The sequence below is a fragment of the Cyanistes caeruleus genome, chromosome 2 (assembly GCF_971803275.1).
Source record: "Cyanistes caeruleus chromosome 2, bCyaCae1.hap1.1, whole genome shotgun sequence".
Classification (NCBI taxonomy): Eukaryota; Metazoa; Chordata; class Aves; order Passeriformes; family Paridae; genus Cyanistes; species Cyanistes caeruleus.
The window spans coordinates 120,633,676-120,640,889 of NC_141702.1; the positions used below are offsets into that span (position 1 = coordinate 120,633,676).

Sequence of the window (7,214 nt, forward strand, 5' to 3'; positions counted from 1 at the left end):
AGTCGCTCCCCCCCAGGTGGCCCCTTTGCTCTCCCCCTGATGCCCTGCTCTTTAAAACCACGGAAGCAATTTACTCTCCATTTTACCGTTTGGCTGTGCGCTGGAAGAGGACAAATAAGTAAAAAGCAGGGAAATACCTATGTGAAGCCTTCGCTTTCCCATTCCCTCCCTCTTTCCTTCTGAGTTTTCTGTTTCTCTCCTTGCTAAAACCCCGTGGCACGACTGCCCAAACCTCCCCACGACCCCGGCGGTCCCCAGTGCCACTGCTGGCCCTCTGCATCCCCCTGGTGCCTGGGGCTGGGTTTTTGGTGAACAGCCCGGGGATCTGCTCAGTTTTCCCCCGGGGGTGGGAGCAGACCTCCCAGGCTCCAGCCACGCGCGGGGCGGGCGAGGGGACACCCCGCTCCCCGCGGCCGGGGTCGGTGCCCCCGGCTCCGCAGCCTCTCAGCGCTCCCGCTCCCCGGCGCTCTCATTAACTGAGGATTGCGAATGGGTCAGCAGATCTATACACTTCTGTGTTCCTCGGCCCGCTTTATTTATTTCTTTCTTTTGCAGGATGCTGAATAACTAACCTCTCCCTCAATAGGCAGATTTAAAAAAAAAAATAGGATCCATCACACAGCAGCAGGATAGCCTTGCTCTGTTTTGACCTTTCTGAAATTAATTTCCCAATCTTAGCTTTCAAAATCAGAGATTGAAAAGACCTATTAGATCAGCCAATCCATCTTATCACTAGTACAGCAGCAAGCAGAGACCCCAGCCAAGTGCTTCTCTACACAGGGAAATATTCTGGAATAAGATGGGGCATGAATTTAAAGAGAAATACCTGCTCTGGAATATTCTGCATGTGGATGTGTACTCTGGAATAACTGCAGCTGATCCTGACTTTGCTCGGTTGACACCTGGAGCCGCTCACTGGAACAGAGGGGAGAAAAAAAAAAATCCCATTTTAGGATAGGAGAGGTTCCTTTTGTGGGGCAGCTCTGGGGAATAATTCCCCCTGACCCTTTTTGTCCCCGGCAGGCCGTCCCTCGCAGGGCAGCACCACCGGGGAGGAGAGGGATGGGTGCTCAGAGAGCTTCCCCCTGAGCTGCGAGGGTGTGGGTCAGGACAGAATTCCAGCCTGCAGCTGCTCCAGGGCCCTGGGATGTTAACAGGCCCCTCTCCCAGCCTGCAGAGTAGCTCCTCTGCTGGGAACACTGCTCTTCTCAGTGCTTTTCCAGACGGCAAATATCTCGGGGGTAAAACCCCAAATCTTACGGCTCGCACCACCCAGCTGGGCTGGCCAGCACTGCTGGCCCACGCTGGGCGTCCCCAGGAGGGCCCCTCGGTGCAGGGAGTGCTCCTGCTGCCCCTCATCCCTTTCCCCTTGGGATCCTCAGGCTCTGAGGGCCGTCGTTTAATGCCAGCAGTGCTGATCTGGAGGGGACAGGCCACCCTGTGCTGACTGACCCTGGTGTCCACCCTGCCCCTCACTGCCCAGCAGCGCCCGACAGGCTCGGACAGCCCCAGTTCCTGGGGATGTCTGGGGGTTTAGATGCTCCAGGAGACACTGAGGGGCATTTTCTCCCAGGAAAAGGAAGCAGGCCTTGCAGCAGGCCAGGCCCAAGGCAGGCTGTGCCGCTGAGGGAGCCCAGCAGGCCCTGAGGGAGGCGTGAGGGGGTCAGTGCTCCAGCAGGGCCCTCGAGGGCCAGCACAGGCAACAACCCCTGTGGCTCAGGGTGGTGACACCACTGGGAACCCAGGCACGGCCTGTCCTCACCTCAGTGACACCACTGGGAACCCAGGCATGGCCTGTCCTCACCACAGTGACACCACTGGGAACCCAGGCATGGCACAGCCTGTCCTCACCACAGTGACACCTCTGAGAACCCAGGCACACCCTGTCCTCACCACAGTGACACCACTGGGAACCCAGGCACGGCCTGTCCTCACCTCAGTGACACCACTGGGAACCCAGGCATGGCATGGCCTGTCCTCACCACAGTGACACCACTGGGAACCCAGGCACAGCCTGTCCTCACCTCAGTGACACCGCTGGGAACCCAGGCATGGCACAGCCTGTCCTCACCACAGTGACACCACTGGGAACCCAGGCATGGCACAGCCTGTCCTCACCTCAGTGACACCACTGGGAACCCAGGCACGGCCTGTCCTCACCACAGTGACACCACTGGGAACCCAGGCATGGCACAGCCTGTCCTCACCACAGTGACACCACTGGGAACCCAGGCACGGCCTGTCCTCACCACAGTGACACCACTGGGAACCCAGGCACGGCCTGTCCTCACCTCAGTGACACCACTGGGAACCCAGGCACGGCACGGCCTGTCCTCACCACAGTGACACCACTGGGAACCCAGGCATGGCATGGCCTGTCCTCACCACAGTGACACCACTGGGAACCCAGGCACGGCCTGTCCTCACCTCAGTGACACCACTGGGAACCCAGGCATGGCACAGCCTGTCCTCACCACAGTGACACCACTGGGAACCCAGGCATGGCACGGCCTGTCCTCACCTCAGTGACACCACTGGGAACCCAGTCACGGCCTGTCCTCACCACAGTGACACCACTGGGAACCCAGGCACGGCCTGTCCTCACCTCAGTGACACCACTGGGAACCCAGGCACGGCACGGCCTGTCCTCACCACAGTGACACCACTGGGAACCCAGGCACGGCCTGTCCTCACCTCAGTGACACCACTGGGAACCCAGGCATGGCATGGCCTGTCCTCACCACAGTGACACCACTGGGAACCCAGGCACGGCCTGTCCTCACCTCAGTGACACCACTGGGAACCCAGGCACAGCCTGTCCTCACCACAGTGACACCACTGGGAACCCAGGCACGGCACGGCCTGTCCTCACCACAGTGACACCACTGGGAACCCAGGCACGGCCTGTCCTCACCACAGTGACACCACTGGGAACCCAGGCATGGCACAGCCTGTCCTCACCACAGTGACACCACTGGGAACCCAGGCACGGCCTGTCCTCACCACAGTGACACCACTGGGAACCCAGGCACGGCACAGCCTGTCCTCACCTCAGTGACACCACTGGGAACCCAGGCACGGCCTGTCCTCACCACAGTGACACCACTGGGAACCCAGGCATGGCACAGCCTGTCCTCACCACAGTGACACCACTGGGAACCCAGGCATGGCACAGCCTGTCCTCACCTCAGTGACACCACTGGGAACCCAGCCACGGCCTGTCCTCACCACAGTGACACCACTGGGAACCCAGGCATAGCATGGCCTGTCCTCACCACAGTGACACCACTGGGAACCCAGGCACGGCCTGTCCTCACCACAGTGACACCACTGGGAACCCAGGCACGGCCTGTCCTCACCTCAGTGACACCTCTGGGAACCCAGGCATGGCATGGCCTGTCCTCACCACAGTGACACCTCTGGGAACCCAGGCACGGCACAGCCTGTCCTCACCTCAGTGACACCACTGGGAACCCAGGCATGGCACAGCCTGTCCTCACCACAGTGACACCACTGGGAACCCAGGCACGGCCTGTCCTCACCACAGTGACACCACTGGGAACCCAGGCACAGCCTGTCCTCACCTCAGTGACACCACTGGGAACCCAGGCACAGCCTGTCCTCACCACAGTGACACCACTGGGAACCCAGGCATGGCACAGCCTGTCCTCACCACAGTGACACCACTGGGAACCCAGGCATGGCACAGCCTGTCCTCACCACAGTGACACCACTGGGAACCCAGGCACGGCCTGTCCTCACCACAGCCATGCCACAGCCACATGGGGCCAGGGGCAGCCGCCGGTTACACCGAGCGGTGCTGTGGCTGTCACGGGTGCTGGGAGACAGCAGAATTCATTCCAGGTGTGTGGGAAGGAGCTGCTCCCCCTGAAACGTGATGGGACGGAGCCTCTGCCGATGCCCGCAGCGAGCGCGTTCGCTGAGGAACTGGGAATTACAGCAGCAGGCGCCGGGCAGTTTAAAGCCCTGCTCCATTCCCGTCAGCGCTGTGCTTTGGTGAACAGCCCCGAGTCTTTTCCCACTGGAGCCCGTCTGCTCCTGCCCTGCGTGCCCACCATCGCGACGGGGAGCACCGAGAGCGCGCAGCCACGGGTGCCGCAGGCTTGGGACACTCGGCAAGTCCTCTCCGAGCAGTGGCAGGGCCAAAAGATCAATATTGACACTTCAGACCATTCCTCTCGATTTGTTTCTTCGTCGATTGTCCGGGCAAAGTTCCACTTTTCCGATATCTTGGGTTCTGGGCTAATAGAAACAAATAAAGCGAAAGCTTCTGTCCACAATGGGCGAGGAGCATCCATTGTCGGCTGGCGCTAATCGGATTAAATTGGCTCCTGGCTCTATTGCTCGGGGATAACTCACTCCTAAATTTTTCCCATCTCAAGGGGATGGGCCATTGTTGCTTTTCCCCCCCCTTTTCCCTATTTAAATCTGACGGATAGAATGAGGAATGGCTGGAGCTGAGGTGAACAAAGAGCAGAGCCCAGCCCGGGGTCCTGGCTGGTGCTGGTCCCCCAGGCCCCTTCTCCCGGCACCGCTGGTCCCCTCTGCAAACCGCGTTGAAGGCCCGGACGTGTCCAGGCAGGGACAAACCCGCGGCCATCCGCGCTCGGGTCGCTCCCATGAGCATTTTAATCCACACCCCTGGCACCAGCCCCTCGGAAAGAGCAGCAGCCACGTTCCTGCGAGCAGCCCGAAGAGAGACACGGCCTTAAATAATGCCGCCTTCGGAGGGAGGCCCCACGCGCCGCCAGCTACATTTTGCCCAGAGTCTGATAATTTTCAAAGCTATCGGCAACCTGGGAATTTTCCTGCCTTATCACCAGGGCTCAGCTAACTTCACTAACACTAATCAGAGCTGGAATCATTCATTCAAGGATTGCATGATCATGTTTTTCTTTAGCGGTGACAGCTGCCTGAGCCGCATTAGCAATGCAGATGAGTCAGCCTAATAGGTTAATGCAGAACACGCGAAAATTAGGTTTAATCCCCAGTGAAATAATCTAACATTTTCACATTTCTTGATGTTGGGATAGAGACATTGGTGGTGACTCAATTAGGTGTAATGTAGATCAAAGCAAATTTACCTTCTGGCTGAACCTTCCCCGTAGTTTAGATAGAAGAATAGAAGGGTTCTTTACTAATTGGCCAGTGGCTGTGGGGAAAACCACACGGAAAGAGAATCGCGCTCCGGGTTTGGGTCTGGAGCGGGGCTCTGCAAACACCGGGCTGAGCGTGCAGCCCCTGCTCCTCTCCGTGCAGCGCTCACAAATGAAGACTTCGGGGGCTTTTCTGTAGTTTTATTTTATTCCTCCTCCCCCCCCGCCACTGGTTTTTAATGTCCCGTGCCGCAATATCCCCGGCGAGGTTTGAAAGACCTTGTATGATAAAAGGAGCATAAAGGAGAGGCAGAACCCCACCCACCGGCGCGCGTCCGTCTAATGTTTTCATTCCCGGGGAATAACATATCAAACAGCCATCGCTTTCAGTCATAAAGGGAGGGGAACAAAAAATTACATGCCCTCAGTTGCCAAATTATTTTTTGCCTTGACATCTTAATTCTTAATCCTTGTGTGTGGTCAAATCAGCCTACTATAGACAGCCAATCAAGCAATTATTCCTAAATTATATTTGCCCAGCTCACATTGATTGGTTATTCTTTTCTTATTGGGTAAGCTCATTAATTCCGAGCAGCTTGCTTATTATGCTTTCCACATCATTTTCCTTCGGAGCCTATCTACTCACACCAGCCTGCTGATGTTTCAAGATGCCACGCAGAAAAAAAAAGGCCGAGTGATCTATTGCATTGTCTCTTCCAGCAATTACAATTCACATTGCTGATTAACTTTGATGTGAAAACTAATGAGATAAGGCAAGTTATCAAGGCGGACCTGATCGTCATCTCATTTATAGAGCATTTGCCATCAGTGAATGACAAAAACTAATGAAGATGTATCTGACAGCAGGCTGAGCCGCGGCCGAATTTCGTTTCTCATCAGCGAGTGCTCTGCTTCGAACTCATCAGTCTATCTGAAACATGTGGAAATTAGCTTAATAATGAAAACACTTCATCCAAATAGACAAATGTTTACATTAAAACAGCTACATGATAAATAGATGTTAAAGATTTTATGCCTTCTTGAGTCTAAACAATGGAGCACAAAATATGTTCTCATATTCACTAAATCATGCCCATAAAGCTCCCTCCCCACGTGCCAGGAGCCGCCGTACCTGCGGGCTCCCGGAGCCTGCCGGGCTGCGGCTGCCGCGGCTCGGGCTGCCCCCCAGCCCTGGGCACCGAGAGGGGCACACAGCTCCCAAAAGCAGCTTTTCCAGCCGAGCTGCTGCTGCTGCTGCCGTACCCTGACATCCACCCGCTGTGGGAAAGGGACAGAGCACAAAGTGCGGGAGTAATTCACAGAAACGCAGCAGCGTTTCTCGCCCGAGCCACCACCAAAAAAGCCTCCTGCAGTATCAGCCTGGTTTGGAAATGTTGTGAAAAAAGGGAGGCAAGCAGAGCTGCTCCCGTTTTTAATATTGCTGCTTTGGTGTATTTATTTATGAGAGACTATTTCATATTTGCCGGGCACTATTTCACAGGCTTCTGCTATGTCCAAACGTATCCCCGAGACGTTTTTGTACCAGGAATAAAATGTCGGTCCATCACCTGGGATCAGAGGAATGCTATTTTTAATAAAAAAGACAGGCATCTGCAAGGCAGAAGGGTGAAACTTTCTCTTTAGAAACAATTCTAAAAACGGCGATACTCCAATTACAGAACTGGTAAAAGATTCTCTTCCTTTACCATGACATTTCCCTCTCCCTGAAAAATATGTACAGAGAGGCTGTGAAGAAGTGCCTCCTCCAGGAAAAAAAAAAACAAACCCAGACACGTTATCCCCAATGCAAGAGGAGCTTTAAATTTGATTTTAAAAACCGATTATCCAAGTGGACTGGAAAAAAAACCCCACACACACAAATAAAAAAGCCAAACCCAAACCCGTATCCTTTGCAAGAAAAGGAGCTCCTATAAATGGGGTGCTCACGGGTGGAAATGCGGCCGGGCTGCAGCCCCCGGGTACCCGCAGCCCCTTCCCGGCCGGCTCTGAGCAGATCCGAGGGGCGGCCCGAGCTGCCCCGGCTTTGTGCGCCGCAGATTAGCCCGCACAAAGGGCCCGCAGCCCGGCTAAGTTAAA

General features: G+C 55.7%; 1 protein-coding gene across 1 annotated transcript in view; it reads right to left on the bottom strand.

Annotated features, from left to right (window-relative positions):
* KIZ (kizuna centrosomal protein) overlaps positions 1–6,902 on the bottom strand; it is a 62,094-nt gene extending 55,192 nt beyond the window's left edge. Inside the window, exons 1-3 of the mRNA XM_086879345.1 lie at positions 3,407–6,902; positions 2,606–3,186; positions 827–2,521 (exon numbers count right to left, since the gene is read on the bottom strand). The gene's annotated coding sequence lies outside the window, so the exon portion shown is untranslated. The remainder of the gene's footprint in view (positions 1–826; positions 2,522–2,605; positions 3,187–3,406) is intronic.
* Positions 6,903–7,214: the final 312 nt, after the last annotated feature.